This window comes from Chamaea fasciata, unplaced genomic scaffold (assembly GCF_029207755.1).
Source record: "Chamaea fasciata isolate MVZ Bird 193981 ecotype frontalis unplaced genomic scaffold, bChaFas1.0.hap1 SCAF_11, whole genome shotgun sequence".
In the NCBI taxonomy this organism is placed as follows: domain Eukaryota; kingdom Metazoa; phylum Chordata; class Aves; order Passeriformes; family Sylviidae; genus Chamaea; species Chamaea fasciata.
Genome location: NW_027094096.1, coordinates 23,571,386 through 23,598,578, shown reverse-complemented (window position 1 = coordinate 23,598,578; position 27,193 = coordinate 23,571,386). Strand labels below are relative to the sequence as shown.

Here is a 27,193-nt window from a genome sequence, read left to right as displayed (position 1 = left end):
GCTATCAGGGCTTTCTCTACCAGCACTATTTTATTGCAGTCCAGTGAACTGGGAGCAGGGGGGAATTCCAGCAGAAAGGATCGGTGAGTCAATAACAGGAAACATTTCTCGTTCAGCTGTTCTGAGGCAAACACCTCAATCATGGAGCAGATCCCGGGCACAGCTTGGGTGTGTTGCACGCCACAGTTTGTATTCCAAGGAGCTGGCAGGGCTGTGAGGCTGCTGTTCAGCGAGTGGAGAAGTTGCACTGTGCAGGAGAGGAAAATACCTGCCGTTGTGCTGATGGAGCTGTCAGGGGACTCCGGCTGGGAAAAAATAGCTCTGAGCTGGGTTCACTTGGAATCGGTGAAGTTGTGCTGACACAAGCTGGAGGAAAGCAGCGCTGAACTCAGTCCCAGGAATTTCACAGGAAATCTTAGGGGCTGTGGGAGAGGTGTGTTTTCAGGTAAGCATGGAATATTTCATGGAACTGGCTTTTAGTATGGGTGTCACCACTAATGAAAGGATCATGGAAGTGATGCTGGAGAATTCCGCTTGCGTCTGCCCTCTGATTTTAACCTATCGTGCATTTAATAATTTCTTGTAAAATTGCTTGGCTTTGGCAGCTGTTCTTACACCAGAACAAGCTTCAGCTGCTTGGGACGGAGAGGTTAAAACCTGTCAAAAAGCAATGATATAGACTTGAATCTCTTCTGGGTAAAAGGATTTGGATACAGATATTCCTGTGCCTCTGACTAACATAACTACTGACCAGCTAAATAAATGGAAGTGAGATTATCTCCCCCAGCTTTTCCCTTTTTTTTTTTTTTTTTTTTTTTTTTTTTTTTTTTTTTTTTTTTGCTAGCTGAGGGAAAGAAAACCCCTTAATTTATGAGGGTGTTCTGAGGTCTTTACACAGGGGGCCTCAGCTGTGTGGGGAGTTAAGGACAGTGACACATAGAGCCAGGGAATTGTGGTGTTTGGTTCTGGTTGGGTTTGAGGTTTTTTGTTTGTTTGTTTGGTTTTTTTTTTTTTTAAAGTCCTGTGGCCTGTGTCCTTTCATGAATTTAACCAAGTGACAACCCCCCCCCAAAAAAAACCAAAAAACCAAAAAACAAAACAAAACAAAACAAAAAAAAACCCAAAAAAACACCCCAGTATATTTAAATCCAGCCTCTAGAAGTATGTGTATCATTAAAAGTCAATTTTAAAATTAAGGCAACCTCTTTTGAAAAATTTACCCTGGGACAAGTGTCAGGAAAAATTAAGTCCTCCAGGCAGAGCGTGCTGAGATGCACAGTCATTTTGGGAAACACTTTTCTTTGGTAGCACAGAAAATGCCGACACAGAGAGAGCAGTTGATTGCTTTTCACTGGGGAATAAAGTTGAGTTTTTCAAATTCCTCGGACTTGCTGGCTTCATGAAAGGTTTTTAGTGAGCAAATGCAGCTCACAGTGCTTTGATTCCCAGTTAAGTGGAAGTTACTAAAACAGTTGTCCTGCAGCTTTTGTAAAGAACAAAAGACGTAAATAATTGAGGTTTCATATACGTTAGGAGCAGTAGGAGTAGGAAAATATTCTGTCTTAATAATAGGCTTAACAAGGGAAGGCAATAAATCATTTCTAATTACCAGCCTTGTCGATGACATGTTTCCTCATTCTAATCTTTCAAATTGCCTCCTAAGCTGAGACTTCTTTGTAAGTGAGATTTGCTTTTCTTCTCCTTCCGTTCTGGGGGATGTGTCACTCTGCAGGAGCACATGTGTGTGTCTGCTTGCATCACAGCAACATTTTGCTGCAGAAGATGGAGGGAGGTTTCCACAGCCATCTGGAATATTGCTGCCACACGGCTGGCTCCAGTGCTTCCAGGGGAAAGGCATGGACAAAATGGATTCTCCTCTGCATGGTCAGTCTACCTAGCTAAATGTTGATTACTTTTGTGTATTTGGTTGGTTTGATTGTGTATTTGGTTGGTTCTGTCATTCTGTTTCCGTATTTAAAAAATTATTGAAGAGTTAAACCTTTGAGGATGGTGTAGGACAGCCTGAGGTAGGTTTGCTGGAAGATGCATCTCCTCCCATCATTTTAGGAAAGTGGCTGGTACACAAAACTACGTAAAGCAATAATCGTAATTTTATCTTCCTAAAAGTTAAATTGGCCTCTTTTTTTTTTTTTTTTTTTTTATCTAGCCCTTGAGGGACTAGATAAAAACAATAATAATAACGGAGCTGTCTGTCCTGCTCCTCCCAGTGTGTGCCCCACAACGCTCACCTTGTGCTCTGATGAAAAAGGATAATAAAGGATAAAAATTCTCAGTGGCTGGGCATAGCAGGACACTGTAGAGCTGAGAATTCAAAAGCAGAGAGGCACAGACTGGTTTGGGTTGGAGGGGACAGTAAAGCCCCCCAGTGCCACCCCTGCCATGGACAGGGACAGCTCCCGCTGTCCCAGGCTGCTCCAAGACCCATCCAGCCTGGCCTTGGACACTTCCAGGGATCCAGGGGCAGCCACAGCTTCTCTGGAAAACTGTGTCAAAGCCTGCCCACCCTCCTAGCCAGAAATTCTTCCCAATATCCCATCTAACCCTTCTCTGTGTCAGTGGGAAGCCATTCCCTGTGTCCTGTCCCTCCATCCTTTGGAAACTGTCTCTCTCCATCTCTCCTGCAGCTCCTCCAGGCCACCCTGAGGTCACCCCAAAGCTTCTCCTCCCCAGGTGAACAATCCCAGCTCTCCCAGCCTTTCCTCCCAGCAGAGCTGCTCCATCCCTGGGATCATCCTGGTGCCTTCTCTGGATCTCTGCAGCAGCTCCAGGTTCCTCCTGTGCAGGATCCAGAGCTGAGTCAGCTCTGCAGGTGGGGTATCACCTGAGCACAGGGGCAGAATCCCCTTCCTCAAAAATCAAGTGATCTGAGGATTTTGCTTCTTGTCTACCTGCTGCGCTGTCATTTAAACAGAGCACGTTGATTAAAAAAAAAAAAAAAAAAAGGTGAAAACACTTAAGGCAAAGAACAACATTTCTGAGTCACTCAGGTTTCTTAGGGCCTCTCTGAGGGCTGCAGACTATGCCCAGGAGTTTACACAAAAGCAGCTTTGGTTTCAATTGTCTGCAAAGTGATACCTTTACATTTCCCTACATCGTTTACTGGTGAATTGGCAGAAAGTTTGGCCCCTGAGCGTGGAGCATTACAACAAGAAACAAAACCCTGTTTTTTCTACCCTGTCCCCTGAGGCCTATCACTTGCTGACATACGTAGTCACTGCAGTGAAATAATGATACGTTTTTTTAAATTTCTTGAAGGGGTTTTAATTCTGGCAAGAGCAGCAAAGAGAGAGCAGTGAGGTGAGGGTTCTGTCCCCGCAGTGACAATGGGCTGGAGCTGTGCTGGTCCTGAGGAGCTCCAGGTGTCTTGCAGTGTCCTCACACCCGAGGGGATGTTTCCCAGTTGGGTGTGGGGACAACTGCACTGACATAATTTCTCCACTGAGCTCAGGGAAAAGGGTCTGGAAAACCCCTGACAGCTGCAACTCAACGTGTGGCTGCTGCAGTCTGGCAAGCTTGGACTGCGTGAGCCTTAATGGCTCTTTCCGACCCAACCCGTTCTATGGTTCTGTGCCATCTCTTCTTTTAAAAGGTGATTTTTTGGGGTTAATGCAGTGGCCAAGCTCTGGGGTGCTGCTGAAGGGGTCAGGTTTGGTGCTGGTCCCTGTTCCTTGGGAGCACTGGGGCACCCAGACTGGCACTGATGGCTCTGCAGGAGCTGCCTCCAGCCCTCCCCAGCTGTGGAGACTCTTCTTGTGCCCAGCCTTAGGGGAGGGAAAAGTAAAGAGTGGAAAATTACAATGTCATGCAGGATAATTGGTCCTGATTTAATTTAATTTTTAAATGTTGTTTTAAAATTTTTTTTTCCTTAATTAAGAGTTTAAGGTAGAACGAGAAGAAGGTAGGCAAATAACTATGCCTTGTGTCTTGCAGGTGGTTGAGGGAATATACTTTACAAACTGTGAAATTAAGGTAGAATGCAGATTGATCTATTTATTTTTGTGCAATAAATTGAGTCTATGGTGTAGTGGCTCAATACATACTAAACCCAGAGATCTGGGAGGTTTATTGATCGAAATTTATGTTTTTAGATCAGAAATGGGATCAAGTTTCTGGGTGAAAAATATGGTGTTGAGAAGGTTTTTATAAGGAGATTTAAAGAAGCTGGAGGTACGAGGGAAAAGCTGAGAACCATCCCTCCCATATGTCGTGTTAGGGTAATCAGAAATATTTCAGCGAAAGTTTTGCAAAGCTTTTTGAAAATCTCTTTGCTTTTCATATCTAGGAGAGCTATTGTGCACATCTTCAGCTCTGACTGTGCTCACGCAACTGCCTTGATGCAGCTCCTAATGGTGTCGGAAGAAATTGCAGCAACATTTCTGAAGTGTTGTGTCATTGATGTGGTAAAGGCCCCCAGCCACACCATTAAACCCCATCATCATCTGTCGAAATATTTGCCATTTTCCTTCCAACCTAATGGGATTGAATATCTTTCAACAGGCTGTAGAGCAGATAAAACCCTACAGCGTGGGTGGGTATAGACAGCGTGAGGAGGTAGAAAACAGGTGGTGAAAATCTGTGCTCCTGACAAAATTAGTGGTAAAAACTTGGGGATAATGGAATTTTGTTGGACCTTCTGTGCCATGGCAGAGCAAAAATTTTTCCCGCCTCAAGAAATCCTGAGGCAAAGCATGCTGAAAGGAAATCCTCGAGGTTGCTCTTGGCTGGAGTCAGACACTCCTTCCCCTAGGACTGAACACACACAAAACTCCCTGAATATGGACGTGCATCAGTGGACAGGGATGCATCTGGTCCTACAAACTTTCCTGTGTGAGCAGCTGGAGTTTCCCCAGGTTATCTGGTCCCTGGGCACAGGCTCAGGGAGGAGGAACAATTTGTATGCTCCTGTCTGTACCTGTGGAGCTCCAGGCAAAACGCCTCGGGGGCTCCCCTGGGGCAGAGCTGCTCCATGTGCTGCCCAAACGGCCCATAAATTATTTGTTCACCTGTTTTGAATATTTACAGCTTCAGCAAAAGAAACCCTGTGTAAAGCTGATGACACTGAATTATTTCATATGCCCCAACTGCCTCGTTCTTTTGATTATCTCAACATTTTGAATTCAGATTGTCTTGACTGTAAGTTAAAAGTTGTCTTAGTGTGGGAACATGAGAGAAAAAAAAAAACATTCTGGGAGAAATTTGTCAGTAGAATTCTCACTAAAAGGGTAATCAGAGCACAATTCGAGAAATTAAAACTGGGTTTGAGGGGAGGATTTTCTTCCTTCTTTAATCAGGGCAAGTTATGTTCGAGGACTTGCAAATATAAAACCAAATTAAGCAAATCACAGGAGTAAGAAAGTGCAATGCAAAATTGCTGTCAGCACAAAACACGAGTTACTCACATAAATCTTTAGGGCTCCTTAAAAATTGTAAAGAGAAAATAATAATCAACTAATGTTTCAGCTTGATATTGCACCAGATATATGGGGATTTTTTGTTTCAAATGGCATTTAGTGCTGATCAGAAAAACAGATAAAACTCGAAGTAATAACTAGATCCATTCTGTTTAGTGTCTTGGAATCCTGCATTTAGCAGAACGGTTTCACCACAAATGGTATTTTAACTCTGGCTGTTTCACATTTTAATTGAAGTCTAAATTTCCTAATGAAGTTTTCATTATAGGAAGTTCACTGAAGTGCATTTCCAGTATGGGAATTGCAGCATCCTGGGGGTGCCAGCTCAGTGGAGAATGATAAAATTAATGTCAACATCCTTGGTTTATTACCATCAGGATGGAGGAGGTTTCAGAAATAAAAGAGGTTTCATAACTTGGCCTAAATAATACAGTAGTTTTATGGGAAAATGAGGGAGTGGGAGGTTCCTCTAGAGTGATTTGTTGGCCTTTTGGGTAGAAATGGATAAAGGAGATCTGGTGCCAAAATGGTGCGAGGTGATAAGACTGTCCTTTGTAACAGAGGATGTAAAAAAGGATGTAGAACCTCTGAGCTGCCAACTGCATCATGGAATTTTTGGGAGGGGCTGAGTTCTTTACCCAGATTCATCCCAAAGGCTTCCTCTTGTGTGGGTGAGGATTGTGTTGAGATCAGGATTTTTTTTTTTCTGCTGTGTCCAAGTGTGTTTCACTTATAACTAAGTTTGTTAGTTAATAGAAAACTTTGCCCTCACAGGTGCCTCTTTAATCATCCAGAAACCTGATTGGAGAATTCAGGTAAAAGAAGATTTAAAAGTGTCCTGGGTCTGGAGGGAGACAAGCTGTTCTTTGCTTTTAATGCCTTGGCTTTGTGTCTGCCCTTTTCTGTATTTTCGGCTGCCTGTTATGCTTTTAATGGGTATAAAGTTTTCTCTCTCAGACACAAATTTCCTCAGCTAGATGCTGTTGCCTGCTCACCACCACACCATTTCTACTGATCTCTCCTTCAGGAGAGTAAAGGAAACAGCATTTGATATTGTATTTGAACTCAGACTTTAAAACAGAGCTCAGGAGAAGCAAGGACTCTTGTCTGAGTGAAGAGTTGATTTAATCAGAGAGCGAAAGAAGATTCACCCTTGTTACCTTTCCCTCTTTTCTTTCATCTCTGTTTAAGTTGGTGTTATTACCGTGGAAGGCAAGGTTCTGTAATCTCCATTTTTCTCCTGGGGAGAACACAGCGAGAGCTTTCAAGAATTTGGAACGTGTTGTTGCAAGGGATCCAGTGCCAAATGTGAGGTGGTGGCGTGGAGCTGAAGTAGGTCCTTCTACAAACACTTGCCTGATGCTTTAAATGTTTGACAAAGCAGAGCCTGGTGGTTTTGTCCCAGCCACAGGTGACACGTCAGGTGTGCAGGGCTGGTGCACGGCTTTCTGTACTCACTTTCTGGTGGAAATCAATTCTGAAATCGTTAAGACCTGATAATTATTCCTCCTGAAATAACTGAAGGCATTTGGATGGTCTCTTATGGTGTGTTGGAGACACTCAGCTCTTCCCAGCGTGACACTGGCAGTGTCACCTGGGTGAGAACTGGGGGAGAAAGGCACAGATTTTGAAGCTGTAGAAACATGGAAATGCAAACAGTGACTTAAACCAATTGTGTTTCATGTAAGAGCTGATCATTCTGGTTAAATACTCTGAGTCCTGCGTGTGAACTTCATCCACGTCCACCTGTGCAGCAGTTACAGACCCCTGAGGAGTGCCCTGTGCTACCCCCCTGCCCAGAGTCACCTTTGGGGTAAATTTGCTCTTTTGCACTCTCAAACACAGCGATTTCATTACTGCCATTAGCCTAATGAAGCACAGCCTCAAATCACACCTTTTGTGAGGGAGAACTTTCACTCCCAGTGGCACTGACCTCTCCTTCCTCACCAAGATACCCTGGGTTAAACTTTTGCTCTACATCCGCACAATTAATTCCAGCAGGCTGCTGCAAAAGTCATTGTCTTACGCCAGAGCAACATATATAAAATGCAGCTCCACTGTATATATTAAATGTTGTTCTTTTCTGCAGCAGTACCAGCTCCATCAGCCCCTTAACTTTGGGTTTCTCTGCCTAGAGCTTCCCAAAATTGTAAAGCACAGAGAGAGGAAGTGCTCCCTAATTGGGTGTATGGTAAACTGAAAAATCTCATTAAAATTGAGGAGTTACCTGTGGATGTTGGTGAAGAAAACAAACCCTTGTAGCTGGGGTTCACTGCCTTATTTTAATGGAGTCCATCATTATTTTAATTTATGTGTGGCTTGGACCTAAATACAAAGGACAGTCTGTCAATTAAACATGCATGAAAGGAGGAGAACTTCACTAGACTTAAACTTCACTTATATTTGTAAATTAAAATTCCATAACCAATAGTGATATATACAGACTATAGAATTGGTTCTGTTATGGTTGTATTAAGAAGTTCCTTGGATCAAGACCTCATTAAAAACAGTCATTAGGGCATCCATCAATAAATGGTACAATTGCTGCTGTTTGTGGTGGTGGTTCTGCACCATTCCTCATTGTTTTGTTGCCATGTATTTATTTTTTCACAAGAGAAATAAGAAATACTTCTCAGGGATGTTACTCCTGTAATGTTGAGATCTGTTCTTTCTCTTTTCACCACCTACCTTGGGTCTAAAAGATGGAAATATATTCATCCAGTGTATCTGTGCACAGCTCTGGAGATTTTAAGAGTATCTCGTCTAACAAAAATTTATGAGAGAGAAAACTCCTTTTGTTTGCATTGTTTAAGGCCAGAAGAGTGTCTGTAGCCTGACCTTCTGTAAATGTCAAACCTTAAGAGCTCCTGAATTGTTCTTTGCTTCTAATAGAAAACAGGCGGCCCTCGCTGTGACTGCCAGAATTGTTATTGCTTCTGAAGGCTTGTCCATCCAAGAGTTCATTAACTTGTTTGTATTCACTTCCAGGCTAATTTGCCATCTTCAGCCTGTAAGTTTTCTGTTGAATGACGGAATTATGTTGTTAATATTTTGTTTTCAAAATCCATGCAGGGTTCTATGCAGATGCCATTGCGGAGACAGTGGGAGTCTGTGAATCATAAAATCGTGGAGTGGTTTGGGTTGCAAGGAATCTTCAAGACCATTCAGTGTCACCACGTGCCATGGGCAGGGACACCTTCCGCTGTCCCAGGGTTCTCCAAGCCCTGTCCAGCCTGGCCTTGGACACTTCCAGGGATCCAGGGGCAGCCACAGCTTCTCTGGGCACCCTGTGCTAGGGCCTGCCCACCCTCACAGGGGAATTTCTTCCTTATATCCCATCTAAACCTCCTCTCTCTCAGTTTGAAGCCATTCCCCCTTGTCCTGTCACTCCACATCCTTGTGAAAAGCCCCACTCCATCCTCCCCTCAGCTCTGGAAGGCCATGAAGTGGATTATCCACTATAACCCTTCCAGCATCTCGAACACAACATACACAATTCGCATTAAACAGCCCCCGTGATTTGGACAAATGCAATTTGTGATCATCCAGGCCAGAACGTAGAGCAACCCCATAGCTGAACATAATTAATCCCTCAAACGACTTTTTGACAAGTAGATTAAAAAATTTGCAGCCTGATTCTGCATTGTGTCTTTTCATTTATTCATGGCTGTGAACACGGCGGCCCCTGCGGCGCGAGCGGCGCCCGCTGAGGACGCAGCGTATGTCGTGCCACCTGTGCCATCCACTGCCTTCCCAAACCTGCAACGGGCTGCAATCCTGCCTCCAGCAGCTCTCTGCGGCTCTGAGAGCAGGACTTGCATCTGAAAGGTGGAGCAGCAGAGAGAACAGAATTGAAAATGCACTGGATGGATTGTCCTTTCTCAGGGCAGTGGTGAAATCCTTGGGAATATTCAGCCAGTCACTGATTGAACCCTCCACAAGGCTCCGTTCAGTAACACAAGCTGACATGCAGGACGTTTCTGGAAGCACACTGCACATTTCAGATCACTTTTGAGATAATTAGGCTCTCAGACCTCTCTCTGCTCTTACTCTAGGCCATAGATTCAGAATCGATTTGACTTTGAGCAGTTCCATACCTCTGCCAGGTGCAATTATATGTTCATTCTCTGTAAACAAAAGAAAACCCAAAAGTATTTAATGTTCCTTCTTTTTTTTTTTTTTTTTTTTTTTTTTTTTTTTTTTTGGTATTGGAATCAAACTGGTTTTTGTGACAACAAAAGCAAGGGTCCTGAAAGCCATTGCATGAATCAAGGGGTAGAACAGGAAAGGAAGTTAAATATGACTGGTGTTCTATGTTTTCCAGAGCTTCAACATAAAAGATGAGCTTCCAAGGAGGAACATTGCTGATATACAATCCAACTCATGCATTTATTATCTTTTTGTGCGAATTAGGCCCTTCATTGAGAGCATCATCTAAAGGTTTATAGCAAGTGTGAATTATAAGCTTGAATGCATCATTATAGGAGATATTGAGAGATGGAATTTAGGGAAGGCAAAAAAAGGGAAAAGAGCCGGCACTGTTGCAGGTCAGGCATGGATAAATCCTTTCCTGGTAGGGGCAGGGTGGGATCTGTGCTGGCAATATTCCACTTGTGGTGGAAGATCTGGGAGAGAAACAAGAATCTGGAGTCATGGAGATCCTCTGGTCTGAGCCACCTAAATTACCAGTAAGGTAAGAGTGGAGGCATGGGTGGGTCTAGAAGCAAAGAGGAGAAACTCCAGGGAATGTTTCAAAGCACTTTAAAGCTGTGGCTCTCTGGGACATAAGCTTGGCTTAGCAGAAATGAGGGGAAAGTTGGTGGTGATGGAGAATTCTCCTTGCAAACACTGAAAAATTAGAATCGGGTGACTGTGGGATTTTGGAAAGAGTTGATCAAGCAAAAAAGAAAAAAAAAATCTACAGCTTTTTAAAAGACTTCAGAGTTTCTTGCAGGTTAGTTCTGATTTGAGTTTTGGGAATGTTTCCTTACGCTGGCCTCTTCACCAGACAAAGAAAACAGTACTGCCCCTATTGATTTAAGATCACTCTGACTGAAAAGTGTGCTAGAACATTTTGTCTTCCTGAAATCTTACAAAGAGATCAAGAATTATTTTCACTTCTTAAATTACTGTAGTTTGTATGCAAGACCAAATATGCCGCTGGTTTTGTTAGGATTGTCTTTTTTGTTGTTGTTGAAGGTAACCAACTTCCAGCCTCTAGAGGCAAAAACTTAATGACACTGAAACTCCAAAAATGTGGATTCACAATAACACGTTCTAGGTGAACTTGTTATTTAAAAGGGTGCTGGGCATGGTGTTATCACTGTTCCAGATCTGTGGCTTTTTCAGTACCAGGAAGGGAAAATGCCTTATATTTTTGTCTGCCTTTTTTTCTTATGTAATTATTTTGCTGTGGAGACCTAGAATTAATGCAGCTAACAGAAAAACCAGTCAGCCTGTAATGCTTTGCTTTTCTGGTCAAATGGATTTTCATCGAGCACAAACTTTGAAATCAAATACTGTATTTCCTTAGGAAAATCTGAATAGCTACCAAGCATAAGAGAGCATTTAGATGATTATTTGGAGTTGTATTTATCAGAAAGAAAGATGCTTCCCTTTCAATATTATGACAGGGAGAGGAGGCAGACCAAAGGTCTGAACACGGACTCCACAAACAGGCCCCATCAATGCCTGCAACACAAATGCTGGAAGGGACAATCTGTTTTAGTTATGCTTTTGAGCACACTTTAAATGTAATTTTAGTGCACAATAAAAATGAATGCTCTGTTTTCCAAATGCATCTGCTGAGCTCGAGTTTCCATACCAGATGGCTTTATATTATGTTAAAACCCCACATACAGTACGCTAGTGCTCACTGGAGCTGCTGAAAGTGACCTTGCTTTTTTTTTCTGCATGAGCAGAAGATATGACATTTATTAATTTTGACACGCAAAAATGTTGCTCTTTCCAGCTTGTTGTCATATCCTGCTTTACCTGGGTGTAGGGGTTGGTTGTTTTTGCTGGTGAGAAGCGTGGGGTGTCTCTGATTTAAAGATGGATTCGGATACAAGCAATGCCCAAATTGCACATAAATCTTGTTCAACACACACGGTGTTTATGTTACTAAATGCCAGGCATAAATCACGTCTGGGCTATTGAATTGGGACTATTTTTTTTTTTTTTTTCGAGTTTGCAGCTGGCAGATATCCAGGCTTTATCTTTCATTCATCCCTGAGCCTGCTCTGCCCTCTTCCTGTGTCATTGAATCCATGGATGCCGTGGCCCAAGGCGACGCCTTTGGATGGGAGTCAGCTGCTGTCCCTGCAGCTCTGGGGGCTCCACCTCAGGGGTTTTTGTCTGCCAAGGCTCTGTGGAGAGAGCAGTGCCTAAAATTAGACTGTGAGTAACGCCTGGGCTCCACCTGACCAGAGAAACCTCTGTGAGAAATGAAATGTCACCGTGTCACTGACATTTGCGCCGCTCCCTCCACAGGAACTCCACGTCCTGCAGAGCTGGAGCTGTGCAAGGAGTGTGAAAACCCTTCCCTCTCCATTGTTTTTCCTGCTGTCTGCTTCAGAATGGCAAGTGGCTATTCCAGCTGTGAATGGGTAATTAGATATTGAATTTCATCTCCCTGTCCTCAGCTGAGTCGTTTTAAAGAACAGGGTGAAGTTTTAGCCATGAGAACCTGCTGAGGGTAAGGGAAAGTGGAGCTGGATGTCTCCGCATCCCTGTGTGGCTGCCAGGTGCTGATAACAATTCATTTTACCTGACCTTTAGGCAGCAAACATGCCATGCAGGAAAGAAGTGCTCTTTCTGATTTCACTTTGATTCTTTTATCACTGAGACCATATTTCCCACTTACAGGTCATGCAGCTCACCTGGATTTTGGTGATTGTGTTAATCTGCGCTTCGTTTGTCTGGCTGTTTATTAATCTAAGTTTTGGTGTGGTTTCCATCCTCTTCCTGTCTCAGTTGTCAGTGATTGTTGGTGTGTCATTCCTCACAGCATTTCTGCAAGGTGGAAGTCTTCCTCTGGGAATCCAGTGCAAACAGGCTGTGCTGGTGTTCCGAATCTCAGCTTTTATCCAGGTAGGAATGCTGGGCTCCTCCCCCTGGGCGGAGCATCTCCCAATGGGATGATGTGATTGTATCAGCCCTGCAGCGAGCCTCGATGGCCCATGAACAGCAGATATCCCCTGCAGGGAGGACGGGTCCTGCAAGAGATAAAGAAACACTGCCCCACCTGGTTTAACAGCTGGTAATAGAAAACATACTGCTGGTTACATCTTGCACTGCAACTTCAGACACCTCTTCTGGCCTGGCTCCAGCAGCTCCACATCCTTCTGCTGGGAACCCGGAGCTGGACACAGGATCCTTGTGGGAACAGATTCCTGCTGGCTGCAGTGTCCTGGGCAGTGGCAGCGGGGCAGGGATGATGGGTGCTGCAGGGACGAGCTGCCTCCCCAGCAGTGAGAGATTCCCTGCAGCTGCAGAGGACTTCGGTGGCATCAGCCTGGGTCCTCTGGGGGACCAGAGAGGGCAAAGCCACCAACAGAGCTGTGACAGTTTGGCAGCTCTCTGGAAACGGCTGTGCTGGGCTCTCTGTGACCGAGTGGGATCTCCAAAAGAGTTTTTCCCGGAGAAGTGGGTGGGAACTGCTCATTCTTGTACACAGATTCCAGTAGACAGAGGAGCAAGAGGAAAAGGGGCACAGTTTTAGTCTCAGCTGATGTTCAACTCCATCTGCTCCTTGCAGCCTTGAATGAGCTGCTTGTGAAGGTATTGATCTCTGTATGCAGAAGATTCCTGTTGCATTTGGAGATTTTGTGCTGATCCAGAATCAGTTCAATTTATTACACCAGTTTTTTCATGTATGACCCAGACAAAAAATAATTAAGATTAGAATTATTATTTTTGGCTTCTTTCCATGTTCTGATGTTATTGAATTGGTATGTTTTACCAGTTTGCCAGCAATTTATGAAATATTTTGTATGATTGAATGCAATTTCTACGCATGACTGTGAAACATGAAAAGTCATCTTATTATCAGTGTGTTCCTATTAATATTGATGTGATAACACGTTGTTGCATCAATTGCAATAAATGGCTCAGATAAGGAGAGCAAACAGAAAACGTTCCCAGAAAAGTTATTCAGACCTGACACTCTGAGCAGCTCTGGCAAAGTCAAGCAAGGAGACTTTGCAATGGCATTTTACTGAATAACTAAAATTTTATTGACTTATGTTCCACATGATGGAGCATTAAGCAGTCCCCCACACCCTAATTCCTTTCTTGGTGGCAGCAGGAATGACCTGCAATTCCCATCAAATTATGTTTCCTTGTGGTTTTTAGACTTTATGTTGGTATTTTTGTTTTGTTTTTACTACTTTTTTTCCCCCCTCCTCAAGCCTATCTCCAGAGTTAAGGATTTTATTTAGAAAAGTTTTAAAAAGTTCCTTTAATGTGTTTTGAGAGACACAACTTTTCACAAGATCTGCCTGTATTTCACTCTTTGGAAATGCATATTTCTTGATATAACATTTCATATTGATAATAAAAGGAGTCCTACTTATTTGTGGGCATCTTTCACCACAGAGCAGGCATTGGAAAGTCTTGATTCATTTCCCCAAACCACAAATGAGCTGAGAGATGACAAATGCTGGGTCATTTGGAAAAGAAATTCTCTTGGAAAAGAAAACTGCTGATGTGAGGGCTCAGAACTTGTCTTTTAATGGAGCGGTTTTGAGGTTCTTTTATGATTCTTGTGCCACGGCAGCACAATACAAACCCAGACTGGCGCTCAAGTACACACAGGGCAGTGCAGGCAGATCCTTATGGTTTTAAGTTCAGGTTGTTCTCAAGAACGTCCTGGAAATTGCAGGGAAAGCAAGGATAAAATGTTAGTGTCCTCAGCAAATGGTGGTTTTCCTGCTGCTGCCTTAATTTAGATGGAGATATTTGATTTTACCACCAGTTGTATGGACTGCAACGTCCTGCTCTGATGATCCACATCAAAATACAGCAGGAAAAGGTAATAAATTGGGGTTTAGGTCTGTGATCTCTCCTTCTGCTTAGCAGAGGGGAGGACACAATCTCAGGGGTTGTTTGGATGTGGAAAGTGTCTCACTGTTGTTTTTTTTCCCCCGGAGAGGTGAACTGGGAGGGCAGCACTGGTGACACTGCTCCTGGGTGGGAGGGGACGCAGGACTGTCCTGAGCCACCACAGCCCTGGCCACTGGGGAACTGTGTTTGGTTGGGTTTACTCCCCCTTAGCATCTCCTAAAGAATTCATCTTGACCTTTCCAGGATGAAAATGGCTAAGCTTGGCCTAGCAAGGTAAAAACTTTTGATTGTGGTATTGGTGGACATTTGCAAAAATGAGGAGAACATGTCTTTGCTTCTACCTGGCACCGATTCTTTTCTCATCTCTCAGAATCCCTGCAGAATGTCTCAGACCCTGGGATTAGAAGAATAAGTGGCAGAACCATGTTTCACCTCCCAGGCCCCCCAAGAAATGAGCTGCAAGACAATAATTTTGAATTTCTGTGCTCTGATGTCAGCCTGGGGCCCTGATAAGTATCAGCCTTCTGAGCATTTGTGGAGCTTGTCCTCTTTTTTGGGCTTCTGGATTTGTATCCGTGCTGTCATCCTCTGGTATCTTTGGAAATTTGGTGCTTTATCTTTGGTTTTGCATCTCTGGCTGCTGTGGAAATTACATCTCTCACTAGAACACAGACCCTGAGGAAACCAGATGTGCTTATGGGGCTCAGGTGCTCAACCAAAGGAGTCACAATCCTGTTCAAATTGTTGAGTTTTCCCGATTTTTTGAGTAGCCATTCTCTTCATTTGGGCTGTGGTGTTTTGAAGGGCATTTTCAAGAGGCAGCGTGTGCTCCTGGAGACAAAATCCACTTCAGCTGTTCTTGTATCGCAACGTGCAACTGCAAATGGCCAAAATTCTGTTCCAGCTGGTCCCCTGCAAAGACCTTGGCCTCCACACACCTTCCCTGGTGCCCGAGTCCTTGCCAAAGACATTTTCCGTGCACAGAATGTACACAGAAATATTTGTAACCTGCCTGTGCGCCGCGAAAACAAGATGCAGTTCCAGTGAAAGATGCAACTTTTGATCCTTTGCTGGATGAATTCCATGTTTTGAAGTGTTTGAAGCAGGGAAGACCACAGCAGGTCTTTCATCTTTCCTGTTGGTTGATCTCTGTAATGTTGTGGTAAGGGGTGTTGTATGGCAAGAGAAAATACAGCCCCAAAAAGGTATTCCTATCCCTCTTCCTTGTTTGTAGTTTAATTTGTATTAATTTTTTCAGGATAATCTGTTATCTGTTAATGATGTTTTTCCCTAATTAATAATTTTGAAAATATCTGATGTGGTGAAAAAGTCTGAACTCCTTAGGCAATATTTTCAGCTGACCTCTAAAAACCCCTTTGCAGGTGTATGTATCTGAATATGAAAAGAACAACATTTGCATATGCAAATCCCACCCCTGCATTTGCACAGTGTGGTTGGATGAACAGTTGGGTCTTCTCTGTGCAATAATTGTCATTTCTGTGTAGAAGTGACCTGGTGGTGGCTGTTTCATCCCTTTTTAAATCAATGTTGGTTTTATGATGCTGTGCCTGATTGTTACTCTCTGTTTTCAAGGTAAAAGAGACAAAATTTCAGAGCTGAGCGTTTTCAGAGCTAGGTGGGCATTAGAAACTCTGAAATATTCAAACAGTGCCGTATTGTGTTTTTATTTAAATCCACAGATCATAACGTATCTCTTCAACTTCAGACTTCTCATTAAACGCTAATTTGCAAAATCTGTATTTTTATCACTCTTACGTGATTATGCTATTGGAAAATACAGACCTAAGATTGCAAAGAGTTAGAACAAATCATTCAAGGGTTCAGCATTTAATGTAAAGTGCAAAATCTGGATATGACAATGTGAAAAGGCATATTGTAAAAGTGAATAAGTCATGTTTTGACTGGTGCTCCCTGCCGGCTCTTGTTGCCTCTTTTCCATCTCTGCCTGGGGACAGAAATTACTCAGTTCTGTGGTCAAAATTTCTAGATGATAATATGGAGTTGGTTGTTTTTTTTGTGTTTTTTTTTTTTTTTTTGGTCTTTTTAGCAGTTTAGCTTGCCTTTTTATGGTTGCACCCCTAAGAGAACGTAGATACATAAATCCCAGATGTCTCCTGGGGTGAAGGACAACAAAGATAATTACACCCTTCTCCTTGACCTGTGAAAAATTCCTTAACTTCGTCATGCCCAAAATTCTTACATGCTCCAGGCTTCATCCATGGAAGCCCCTTAAGTGTTGAAAGTTTGGATTCTGGGCAAGCCAAGCTCCTCCATCTTGACATTTGTAGTGTCTTGACACTTGTCTAGACATTTTCACTTGTAGTAAAAATACAAACCATCCTCATGAGGCTGCACCAGGGTTCCACAGACTTCAGAAAAAAATCAGTTGCTGGGCTCCTCATGAGGAGCTGGGCAGGTGGAATGGCCGGCCAGGAGCACACAGGAGACAGGAGCACAGCTCTGCCCTCCCTGCAGGTGTTCAGATGCTCCTGCTCCTCAGGAGATGGGGCAGTTCCACCAGGGTGGGACAGCTCTGCTCAGCTCCTCTGCCTGACAAGATTAACCCCAGAGAGATGTGGGTCACTCTTGGAGGGAGAGATCTCAGGTGAGAGGGGGACCAAGTGAGCTCCTCATCTCATTTGATTTTTGTGCCAGCCAAAAATACAGGAGAAAAAAAATGGGGAAAAAAAAAAAGAACATAATTTATCATCCAAATCTTGGAGCAATCACCAGGGATGGATTAGTTCTGGAGCTTTCACCACTGACTGTGCCAGTCACTATGTGAAGTCATGAAATAGTCATGGGAGCTTTTGTCACCCTCTCCTGGGCACAGACAATATCCATCAGGAGAGGAAATCTTTTTCGTGCCGGTGGAAATGAGAGTGATCAGGCAAATGACCCACAAAAGAAGCAATTCTCAGCTTGCTGAACATCATGGCTCAGGTGGAGCGGGAAGAAAGGAGCTGGGCTTGCTTCTCTGGAGGAGTGGGATGGGAGCGGGATGCTGCTGGAGTTAGGAGGGGTGATGGCAGCTTGTACCTGTCCATGTTTATGGAATCACAGAATCCCTGAGGTTGGAAAAGCCCTCCAAGACCATTGATTCCAGCCTGTGCCCCATCCCCACCTCGTTACCCAGCACAGAGCACTGGGTGCCTTGTTCCTTGGGCACCTCCAGGGATGGGGACTCCAAACCTCCCTGGGCATCTCCTTCTGTAGCCCTGGTTTTGTGCCTGAGGTGTTTTGGTTTTCTGAAATTCTTTTCCCAGGGAATTTTCTGTAAACAAGAGAAATGCTTTTGTAACTGTAACTTCGTTATTCATTCCTTTTCCTAGGAGGGACTTCTTCTTGATGTCCCTCTGGTCTGACCAATGTGAGTCGAGAGGTTTGTCTTTTTGTCCCCAATCAAATTGTTCTGTGTAAAATAGTTTAAAAGGGAGACACATCCCAAAAATAAAGGAGTCATTTTCAGCCTTCTGAAGTTCAGAGTCTGTGTTGTTGTGGTGTAAAACAGCATCAGAAGGGGACTCCAAACCTCCCTGGGCATCTCCTTCCAGTGCCTTTCACACTTTTTCCTAATGTGAGGAACTTTTTCCTAATGTCCAACCTGAACCTCCCCTGCCACAGCCTGTGGCTGTTTCCCCTTGTCCTCTTGCTTGTCACCTGGGAGGAAAAGAAATAATGAAATGCTCAGTTCAGTGGGAGCCAGGTAAACCTGGATTTTACAACCCTTGTGAATCAAGGCAGACAGATTTATGTGGTGCAAATAGAAATGTCCCAGGTTTAGTTTTTCTGAACATTTGGTCAGTCTGGCAGGAAAAGTGAACTCCAACTGCAGCAGATTGGGCCTACAGATACTTGGAAACCCAAGTCCTGAGGAGTGGGAATTGTGTGATGGTAAAGGAATAAATCTCAGTGCCCAAATGTAAAGAGGGGGAAAGAAGGACCCTTTTGACTGGTTCTCTTCTCATATACATCTCTTCTGGATTACATTTATATTTCTTCCAGGAATAATAAGACTTATTCCCTTCACCTGCCAACAGCGACATGTTCCAGCTACAGACTGGGACAATGAGAAATGCTAGCTCAGATTATTTTCATTTGGTGTTTGTTTTGCATTCTCTCCCTTCTCATAATTTTTTAAAAAATGTAATTGTGATTAATTTTAGCCTTAATAACTTTTGCAAGCTGCAAAACTGCTGTGGCACTGCAGGAGGTGTGATGAATTACAAAAGAAACCAGGGGAGGTGTTATCTCTTGGTTTTACTGTGAGCACAGGTTTTGTTCTACAGGGCTTTCCAGCCTCTGACACGTGTTTGTTTCCATCAGCTCCCCAAACGGCACATCTGGGGCTGCTGTATGCCCTTGAGAGGAGTGGAGGTTGTTAGGAAGCTGTGTAATTTGGTAGTAATTTGAATTAAAAAGTCAGCCACTGTTCCATTTGCAGCATTACACGTGTACGCAAGCAGCACATTTTTTATCAGTATTCTTCTTTGTCCAAGAGGAAGATGCTGATCAGAGTTCTGGTGGTGCTTTTTGATATATTTTTGGTTTGTTTTTTTTTTTTTTTTCCTGGCTCGGAGGGAATATCTGACCTGAGCATCAGCCTGGTCCCACAGAGGCTCCGGCTGCTCCTGTGCTGGACTTGCTGACTCCAGTGGAATCTCCATGACAGGGGCTGGATCTCCCCAGTTACGAACCTGTTCCAAGTGTAGAACACATTCACCTCGTAGAGAAGCTGATCAATTAAACAAACAAGGCACGTGCCCTGGGAAAATCGAGTATTTTGTTAATTCAGTGGACAGGGGTGATGAGAATTTCATCCCAAACACCAATTCACGGGTAGAGTTTCAGGGGAAGAAGGTGGACAGCCCATGTCATTCCTTGTTCCTCATAAAGATTTCACAGCTTCATTTTATCTTGTCCTTCAGAGAATTTTTTCTGTCTCACGGAAGGCAAAACATCATTTGGATTGCAGGAATGCATCATTTTAAGATTTCCATCATTTCTGTAAGGAGGAAATGTTTTACCTCTCCCTTGAATGACCATGCCAAATAAGACAATGTTGTTTTAGCAGGGTCTAAATTGCCCTTAAATTACTGTTTATGATGTGTCCACAGGGCATCCTCACTTCTATATAAATCTGAATTTCCTTCCTGCAGAGGGACTTGGACAACAGGAAAAGGGAAACCTTTTCTTGAGAGGGAACATGAAGGGAAACTTTTTTAATAATGTTGATGGTGCAGTGGGTGACAGCAGAAGAGACAAGGATGAAAAAACAAGAGCAAATCCTTTACCTTGAAACAACAAACCCTAAACGTGTGATTGAAGTGACCATGAATTGCCATCATTAGTATATTGCTGACACAATCCTGATCCCAAAATTCCTTTAAAAATCTTTCAGCATTTGAGTGATTGTGGTGCTAATAATAGGATGATGCTGCAATTTTATTGTCAGGGTTGTTCTTGGGCTTGACATTGTCTTTATCAATCTGTTAATGAAAATAATGCTTATGTAAGGTGTTATTATGAATTCCTGGTTCGGAGCCAGAGATGGGGGCAATGATATTCTGTAGTCTGGCATGTTACAGAATAGTTTTGTTTAATTTCTTTTCTCAGTGAGCACTGGAGAGAGAAAGATTTGGGTAGTGGAGTGTTATTTAAAAACCCCACAACTGTTCTGAAGCAAGCAGTGAATCCGCCCAAATTGTCTTTCAGATTTGAAAGACATCAGCACAAAATAAGTGGGGAAAAAAAATAAAAAGCTGTGAAGTTCACTGTTTATTAGAATCTCATCGAATTGTTTCAAACCTGAGGCCCATTTCCACCATATTTAAACTATAAACATATCTGGGGCTCTGCAGCTATGGCAGTGCTTGCAAAATCTGAGAAGGAAAGCAAATAGTTTTCTGTTAAATGTTTCTCAATACAAGTCACAGCTCCATGTTATATGCCCATATCAGAATTATTTCCTCATCTTTATCAATTTACCTCATCCCTGGAGGTGCCCAAGGCCAGGCTGGACAGGGTTTGGAGCAACCTGAGTCAGTGGAAATTGTCCCTGCCCATGGCAGAGGTGGCACTGGATGGGCTTTAAGGTCCCTTCCAACCCAAACCATTCTGTTACTCTATGATTTATTTATTTATTTATTATTTGTTGTTGTTGTTGTGAAACCTAAATTTAGGGACATTACAGCAATATTCTTTTCCCTGGTTCTGTAGGAAATGGAAGCATTAGAAGAGGCAAGTACTTGTGGTTCTGTACAATTTGTCCCTGCCAGCTGATTCCCAAAGTCTTCTTCTGGGAGAGAGCAGAGTTTCAACTGCTTTGCAGGCAGATTGTAAACTGGCAATCTAGGTCATTGTAAATACAAAATAAACCAGCTGCCAATAAAACTGACATATAATTCTCTATTCCCAGTACATGCAGGCAAAGAAACAAATCCAAGATATTGGCAGTGACAGCTGACATTCCCTCCTCTGTTTGTGGTGCCGTGTTCTTCCACTCACTGAGCAGCCTCAGGTGTTGCAAGGACAAAGAGAAGATGGGGATGCAGCCTGAGATAAAAGTTCCATCCTGCGGAGCTCACTTTGTAAAGGACCTCACTTTGCAACTAAGCACTTGGCTCTGAGTTGATGTATTTGTGGGATAAGACACTGCCAAAGGTGACTGAGGGCAGCGGGATGAGACACTGGGTTTATTTTGAGAGAGGCCCAAGGTTTGTGGTGTCATTTGGCAGCTCGGAGCACCAAACCCATCCTGAGCTCCATTAGCCTGCAGGATGTGAAAGACCAGGTGGGTATTTAATTGCTTCAAAATTCCTAGTCATGTTATCTCCAGGAAAAAAAAATTATAAACACAAAGGAGCTCTGAAAGGGTAATTAAAGGATTGGGCCCAGCTTGTTGTTCCCACAGACATCCTTTAATTTGTCAGTGTCACAAATTGCATCATTTGTTGGTGTTGGTGGGCTGGATGGTGCTTTCTACGGCCCCAGGGATTGGGTTCAGGGGCGTTTTTCCTAATAATCATCTCCTAGCTGTGCCAAATCATGGGCTTTGGTCCATCATGGTGATACTCAGCTGTCAAAGGAGGTGATGCCAATTTTATTTATGGCTATAATTTATAGCTTTTCTGAGATGTATGAGATACAAACTTCAGCATTTCTTCCTCTGATATTTTCATTGACCTGAACCTCGGCCTGGTTCTCGTTAAAAGTCCTGCATATGAAGATTATATCTTTACAGCTTGAAGATTAAGAATTGGTCTCACTAAAAAAGCCAAATCTGTGTCTTAATTTCAATATAATACTGAGCTAAAGAAGAACTAAGGATCTGTTCTGGCAGTTCTCTGACAACAAAAGAAATCTGAGACACCACGGACTCCACTGGAGTCAGTTCTACCTGCTTTGTGCTGAGAGAAGACCCAAAAATGTTTTGAACAGAGCTCATTGTCTCTTAGACAGCCTTTAGTCATTTTATTTGCCAAGTTTCCCTCACAGCTGGATTAAGATTTAACAATTTTCTTCCCTCGTCTCCCTCGGCTCAGTCACGAGCCTGTGGGAGATGAGCACGACTCTGGAGCAGAGCCCAAATCTGCTCAAACCCAGGCATGGCTCATGGTGAGGCTGCTTTGGGTTGGAAGTGTGTTCAGGCATTTGTGAAACAGTGGGGAGGTGAACAGGCACAGCCTTGGAGGTTTTAGAGCACAGAAATCCCAGAGCTTGGAGAGGGACGTCACAGAACCAGCTTTGGTCAAACAAACTGGTGGCATCTCAGTCTACAGAGGTCTGGCATTGCATGCAGAAAACAGGAATTATGAGGAAGCTCTGGAGGGAGAAAAAGAACCCCAAAGAAACCTAAACTTTTTTTTTCTTCTAATGAAAAGATCATTTTTATTGTGATTTATTGAGGTAAACCCTCATTCTCTCCTTACCCTTCTTTCTTCAGAGGCGTCACTCGAGGCAAACTGAAGAAGAAAAGAGTGATTAACAAATGAGTTCTCGTGAAGACCAAGCAGCAAAAAGAGGTTGTTGTGCCTTTTCCACTTTCCTTCAGCAGTGGATCCAGGCAGAATGGAAGGATTTGGGCTGGCAGCAGTTCACTCTTGGATGAGACAATTTACAAGCTGCAGAAGTTCAAATCCAGTCCTGAGTGCACAATTTATTCACAATAGAAGTTTCATCCCTGAGTTCAGAGAGACCAGAACATTACCATAAAGAATTCTATATATTTCTGGTAACATTGATGTTATTTCCACGCAGTTTATTGCAATCAACGAACTCCATTGTTGCCAGAGAAGCTGGGGAGATGCAGCTTATCTTAAATCCCGAGTTATCTGTGTGCCACACGAGGCCTTTTTGTAAGTTTGCTGTGGTGATCTATCTATGGTTAAATTAAAAAAAAAACAAAAAAAAAAAAAAAAGAAAAAAAAAGAGAGGGAGAAAAAGCAATATAAAAGAGGGAGCAGAACACTGGGCTAGGGGAATGAGATGTCTGGTTTCTCTTCCAAACTCTGCCAGTGTGACCTTGCACAGCCCCTTCTCCGTGTTCCAGCAACCACCACCATAAAACGTGAGTAATGAGGTTATAAATGTATCATTTTTATTGAGTAATGGCGTTGCACCGTTCGGTTCTGTCCTTTATTTCTGTTTGCTGTGTGGTTTAATATTTGCCAGTAAAAAGCGTGCGAGTGGCTAATTACATTTCAGGGCCCTCGGTGCTCAGCTCAGTGCAGCCTACGTGTTTATTTGTTTCTGTGCAAAGGTGTTATTAATCATTGGCAAACTGCTGCAGCCAAGGTAACTAAACACAGGGAACCAAATGTGCAGGTGCAAGGGAATCAGGTCTGGAAAGTTTTCCAGCACTCACTCATCCCCTAAAACCCAAAGTCAACCCCTTCCTGCCACTAGTCCACGCAGTAAAATTAAACTTTTCTTTCCTCTCCAAGCAGTTCACACAGCATTAAAAACACCCTTTATATCTTAATCTTGCTACATCCAATTTCCTATTCACCTATTTAATTTAATTTAATTTAATCTGTTCACCTTTCCCAATCTAAGAAGTCACTACTAGAAGGTTTCCAGTGCACAAACTCTGCAGGTCATTTTCTTTCTGTCTTTGAAGCGACACTTCTGAAGCTGCAAACAAGTGATGATAAAAGGCCCCAGTGTCTGTGAAATTATATTTGCCAATTTACAATAAATTTCCTGATAATGGGACAGTAGTAAAACTGTACAGGTTCTGCCCCTGTGGTGTAATTTTTCTTTGAAATCATAGCAGAAAGGAAAATGGTAAGAGACCTATGGACTTGGGAGATCTGCAGAAATATTCACAATAGTTTTGTTTGATGCTGAGTGCGTTATTTATATGAAAACAGGATCTGCTGTGCCCATTGAAATGATTTATCACATGAGCACTCCCCCTGGAAATTTCAAGTGTCAAAGTGTGCCTCAGAATGGCTTTGTGGTGCAGTAATTAAGAAAAAAGGACTTGCCTTTTCTTCCCATTAAAAACCTTCTTAGCACAACTGTCATCAAAGCATTTGTGACAGTAAATTTAGCTACACTTTTGTACTTCAGATCACAAAATTATTTCGAGCTGCATTAGAAAGACTGAATAGAACTTTCACATGAAATTGCTTTAATGATATTTTTGCGACTCTCGGTGTTTCTCTGAAAATATACTTCATCTTCTCTCGTTCTCTGGTTTCTCTATTTATTATCAGGTACCTGTGGAGTTTAATGAAAATATACTTTATGTCAACCTTGTTGTTAACAGTGAAAATTCTCTCCTTTTTTTTTTTTAATCTCAGCATACCCTGTGAAATAAAACTCGTTTTTTGGGATTTTTTTGTTTGGTTGGTTTTTTTTTTTTTCTAGGAAGCAAATACATGGATTTTGTTTATAAACCAGACGAGCTCATGGTTGCTGGAGCAGCCTTTTGGAAGTGATGTTGGCTGTTTGAAGGTCTTGCTGGTGGGCAACAGGAGACAGGGTCTGCCTCACCCGCCAGCCCGTGGTGGTCTTAAACAAAAAATCATCATTAAAAGCTGCAAACCCGCCGGAGCCCTGGGTGGATCTCCATGGAAAACACTGGAGCAGCTCTGCTGAGCTTGGCTCAGCATATTTTATGACAATGATATTTCTAATTCTGTAAATTCTCAGCTTTAAACTGCTCCCTCTCGTCTATTTGAGTCATCCTTTAAGGAAGAGTCTTTGATTTTCATCATTTAATCCCAGTTTGCCCCAGGCAAGCCGTGTGTCTTCCCCTCAATGGCCATTTGTTTCTGCATTTCTAAAGAGCATGGTAATAAGGAAGGTGGGGACTTTTTTAAAGATGTTAAAAGTTGTCTTTGTAAGGGCTCCCTGAGTGTGAAATTCCTTCATTTCTTTAAATTGGAACCTTCAGTTTTTGAGGCTTTTCCATTGATGTGCTCAATCAATCAGCGGGTGGCAGGAGCTGCCAGTGCCATCAGCGCTGCACAAAGACACATTTTACCTTTTGGGGTAAAATACAGCTTTTCTGAGGTCAGTTGACTCATATCAGTGCGGCTGAGATCTGGCACTTTTTATCCCCCCAGGTTTATCAATTTATTTAAGATCACTTATTTCCTCTGCCCCTTTTTTTGCTCATCTCAAGGACATTGATTTATCTACCCATTCTTACAGGGATATTTGCTTTTATGATGATTTTTGCAGATTTTCAGGTTGGAAATTTAAGAAGAAAGGAGAAATGAGAAGAGGTAAAACTGATAAGCAGAAATCACGGGTACTGTAAAGGATCCCAACAAAAAAAGCTAAACCAGCCACTATTATTTTTATTACAGCAGGGCATCAAAAATCCAACAGAGATTGAAGATTTATAGTGCTAAAAACTTCACAGATTGTTACAGATAATTGTTCCTTCAAAGGAATTAAACACAGCAGGCAAAAAAAAAAAAAAAAAAAGAAAAAAATAAAGTCATTTTCTTCAAGCGGCTCAGTCCAGGCTGGTGGGAGGATGAGGAGTTGCCATGAAGGCTCCTGGCTATCAGCTGAGCAGTCAGTACACTCAATCAATAATTCACAACACTGAAAATATTTACTTCTGGGGAAAAAAAAACCCAAAACAATTAAAAAAACCCAAACAACCAAACAAATAAACCAAAATGTGGTTTAATATTTTAATTTTGCCTGCTTGTTTCTTGTTCTCAGCTTTTGTAATGGCAAGGGGCTCTCTCACATTTTAACGATTGTGGCTTTAATTAAACCTAATTATCACCAAGAATGCTTTTACGTATTTTAAGTAGAAATCCAGTCAGGCTTCCGTGGTCAGGCAGGTGTGTATTTTTGTGTATTTTCTGTGTCAGATCCATCAGGGAGTGACCAATGAGTGCCACGATGGGCTGGGAATGGTGTGAGAGTTGGCCAAGGGTGAAGGAACAATTCCAGGAGAAAGGCCGACCTTGAAAAAATGTCCAGAAGGGCTGAAAACTTTCCACTTTCACCCTTTCCAGATGTTCCTGAACAAAAATGGGGAGGAGAAGACAAAGGGAGCTAAAATTACCTCTGGTTTGAATTTCTGGCCGTATTGAGAAACCATTTCCAGTTGCTTCCAGCATGTTCTGGATTCCACTCATGATTTTAATGATGAAGGACGCCACATCCCATTAGCAAACTTCTGAGCCATGCAGCTCTCCTGAGAGCCCGTTTCAGGGAGGTGGCTGGTGCCTCTGTGTGGTGCATACAAAATATATTTCACAATTAAAGTATTTTCTTCCATTTGTCGTCTAAATCAAATTACAAGGCACTTAAACGTTGAATAATTTATATTCCCCAAAAAGATGTTAGGCTATTAAATAGCAGGAATAATGTTAGGTTTATTAGATTGTTGTAGAGGACTCTATCTTTGGTAATGACTCAAACTCATAATTCTTATCAAATAATTGTTTCCATCTCTGGCTTGATTGTAGGGTTATTTCAAGAGAGGTTTTGTTGTTGGTTTTTTTTTTTTTTTCCTGTTTGTTTCTTTTACATTTTAATGTTTACTGGGCAAATCTTTTCAGTTCAGGCATTCCCCAGCTGGTTCACCCAGTCACCGAAGTCTGTAAAAGAAGGTTCTTTAGTCCATGTAGTCTCTGCATTTGGAGACAAATGCCCAAGTCCTTTCCAAGGTCTCTATTCCCCTCCTGGCACAGGGCTGTATGATTCCTCAGTGCCTGGCTGCATGATGTATTAGCATATTTATAGAAATCAGTGCATGTCTTCTGCTGAGAAGCTTTCAAAGGGATGCAGAGGCATGAGGAGGACACTCGCTCCATGTGGATTGTTGGAATGCTGATGAAGTGAGAACAGCAGCAGAAATTAAGGTTGGTTTTGCCCCTGGATTTCAGCAGGATGATTTCAGAACCCTCCAGACTCTTCCAAGGCTGAGGCAGGATCCATGGGAATGGGAATTTGCCCCTGGGAGAGTTGTATTTACAGACAGAATTGTGCTGATGCAGTTGTTGCAATCCCAAAAGAAAAGGGGGAAAGAAAATTTCACTTTGATCGGGCAAGTCAATGCTGTGTTTGAGGGAAGAATTAAATCCACAGTGTAGGGGACATTTATAACCCTTCCCTGCTGCAGAACCACTGAGATGAAGAAAAGGCAGCGCTCAGAGGATGATAACAAGGATATTATGATGGACAACACGACT

The 27,193-nt window shown here is 42.8% G+C and overlaps 2 long non-coding RNA genes across 3 annotated transcripts; both read left to right on the top strand.

Annotated features, from left to right (window-relative positions):
• On the top strand, positions 1 to 26,708 carry LOC136295241 (uncharacterized). 2 transcript variants are annotated; one of them, XR_010722610.1, is made up of 5 exons: positions 1 to 445; positions 1,733 to 1,884; positions 20,938 to 21,312; positions 22,465 to 23,088; positions 24,396 to 26,708. It is a non-coding gene; the product is annotated as an uncharacterized lncRNA (long non-coding RNA). The 2 variants fall into 2 exon arrangements; XR_010722611.1 differs by having other exon boundaries at positions 6 to 83.
• LOC136295242 (uncharacterized) lies at positions 2,001 to 9,106 on the top strand. Its single transcript, XR_010722612.1, has 3 exons — positions 2,001 to 2,830; positions 4,304 to 6,247; positions 8,505 to 9,106. It is a non-coding gene; the product is annotated as an uncharacterized lncRNA (long non-coding RNA).
• Positions 26,709 to 27,193: the final 485 nt, after the last annotated feature.